At 62.5% G+C, this 2,547-nt stretch overlaps 1 long non-coding RNA gene across 1 annotated transcript; it reads left to right on the plus strand.

Annotated features, from left to right (window-relative positions):
- Window positions 1–1,294: 1,294 nt before the first annotated feature.
- LOC120386978 lies at window positions 1,295–2,230 on the plus strand. Its single transcript, XR_005589991.1, has 3 exons — window positions 1,295–1,349; window positions 1,702–1,824; window positions 2,177–2,230. It is a non-coding gene; the product is annotated as an uncharacterized LOC120386978 (long non-coding RNA).
- The last annotated feature ends 317 nt before the right edge of the window (window positions 2,231–2,547 follow it).

Raw genomic sequence — 2,547 nt, forward strand, 5'->3', positions numbered from 1 at the left:
CATTTAGGACTATCCGGGTTCCGCTCTTTCTCTGGCCTGGGAGGGAGCGGGGTCTACTGGGGTGGAGGGAGCGGCTTGTCCAAACTAACGGAGAGCCCCATTGCTCTGAAAGAATGAGACTCTCCCAGTTTCACAGGGCCCTATTGGGTGAGGGGGAACATTGGGAGCAGCCTGTGCTGTGAGCTGCTGCCAGTGCGTGTGGACGGCAGCCCCCCTGCCCTGGGGTGGGGTGTGTGGGGAGGAGGAATTGCCTCAGCAGAGGACGTAGGCAGGGGAGCAGGCAGGCCCATTAATGAGAGCTGCCTTGAGCCCAGACTCATGGCTGCTCCCCACTCAGTTCAGGAGGGTGCGGGGGAAGCGGATGCTGAGGAGGAAGGCTGGGCAGGTGGCTCTGGAGCCAGTAGGGAGCAGTGTCCGTCTTGCCCAGGAGGAGAGTGGCCCCTCTGTCCCCGCGGGCGAGGAAGAGGCCAGTGGGCAGGCAAAGTGGAGAAGCTCCCTGACCTTCTGGAGGAAGAGGAAAAGACCAGCTCCTTAGCAGGCCCTGAGGCACCTTCTGGTCCCAAATGGAGATGGCCCGGGTGATGCTATGTAGGAGGGACCCAGGCGAGGGCAGGAGCCGGGCAAGGTGGCTCTGCGGCTTCCTTTCCAGGAAGCAGAGGAGCCAGGAGCCCAGCCCCAGGGCCCAGCAGGAGCTATCCACCAGCCTGGCCACCGAGGCCCCAGCCAGCCGAGCAGGAGCTGGGCGGCTCCGGCATGGGGACCGGCAGCTCTGCCTACTCCTGAGGGCCAGCACCTCCTCTGTGGGGTCTGACAGCCCTGAGGCTGAAGGCTCCCTCTGTGCAGGTGAGGGGAGACCCAGGGGACAGGGGGAAGGATGGGGGCAGTAGGGGACTAATAACACCCTGTACCCATTGGGTCACCAAGACGCCAGGACTGAGACATGGGAGCCCCACTAACACCAGTGGAGGTGGCACAGCTGCACCCTGTAGCAGGGGATGCTGGGCAGAGTCCGGGGAGCTCCAGCCTCCCCTGATGAGGTTGGGGGGGGGGGCTGACAGCCACGGGGCCCTGAGGCTGATGGGCCTGAGGGTGTCTCTGGGAGGGGCAGGGTGCGGCCCTCTGTGCCATGGGGCTCCTTGTTGAGGATGGGGGACATTGAGCCATTTCTCTACACTGCATCCCCCAGTGGCAGCAGGGATTGTCCTTTCTCCTGCTCTCCCTGGTGCAGAGAGCCCCAGGGCCCAGCAGCAGTGGGCTGAGGAGGTGGATGAAGAGAAGGAGGAGGAGGAGGTGTCCCTGAACAAGACACCATCAGGGTCATCCAGGACTACCTCCAGGGCAGAGCTGAGGTACAAAAATCTTACAGCTGCGCTGCCCCTGAGTCTGCCCTGCCCCTTCTTCCATCCCCACCCACACAGGGGGGTCTTGTCCCAGAGAATCCATCACCCCCAATGGGGGGAACTGCTCCCTTGTTACCTGGCACCCCAAAGTGGGGCATTTGTCTCCACACAGGCCAAGGTGTCCACTCCCCACAGACACTGTCCCAGTTACAACCCCAGTCTGTGCAGGGCGACACTGGTATCGGGAAGCGGGCGGCTTTCCTGTCCAACTCCATGGGGTTCCTGAGCCATGGAGCTGGTGTAGGTGGGTTGGGAGGTCCCTACCTAACTGTCTCTCTCTCTCCCCCCACCCCACTCCTAGTTGATGGCCAAACAGCTCCGCTTCCTCCGTAGTGTCCCACGTCTGTACTTCTTGGCACAGCAGCAGGGGCTGAACACTCTGGAGCCCCACGTCTCCAAAGCGGCCCTCGTGGAGAGCATTGCAGTGAGTGGGACCCCGTGTCTGGCCCCTGGGGCGAGGGACCCAGAAACGAGAGAAAGAGTTGGTGGGGCCAGAGGGGGAAGCAGAGGACAGTGGTTCCTGTGGCTGAGGGCTGGGGAGCAGGGAAGGGAGAGCTTCTGACACCAATCGGGAGCTGGCAGTGGGGAATTGTAAGGCCGGAGGAGGGGAGGGGAAGGACGTGTGATGGATGGGAGGAATGGGGGGCCCAGCTGGTTGGGGTTGGGAGTGACACTGGCTGTTTCTGCAGAGCACTTTGGCCTCCTCCCTGGAAAGTGCCTGTGGGTCTGCGGGGCCTGAGTCTCACATGCAAATTTATCTTCTTGGGGTCTCTCAGGAGCTGATTGAAAATCTGCCCATGGTGCCAGAGCCAACCTCCATCATCTCCAGCTCCATGGCTGCAGTTTGCAGCCTCAGGTACCAGGACCGTCCCATCCAGCTGCCTTAACCCTGGTGCTGATCGGGTCTGGGCCGGGAGTCCCAGATCTTCTCCGGCCTAGATTACCCCAGCTGTGGCTGTTCCCATCCCCCAGCAGAGGAGGCGGGAACGTCTCCACTTTCCTGGCTGGGGGGTGATTTCACTCCAGGAACGTTACAGCGGCCGTAGGGAGGGGATCACTGCGGGGGAGGGGGTCATGGCCATGGCAGTGCCAGCGCCACTCCGGTGCCGCCAAGGATAACACGGGCTCTTCTCTCCCCGCAGCAAAC

The sequence above is a fragment of the Mauremys reevesii genome, linkage group 19, assembly GCF_016161935.1.
Source record: "Mauremys reevesii isolate NIE-2019 linkage group 19, ASM1616193v1, whole genome shotgun sequence".
NCBI lineage: Eukaryota > Metazoa > Chordata > Testudines > Geoemydidae > Mauremys > Mauremys reevesii.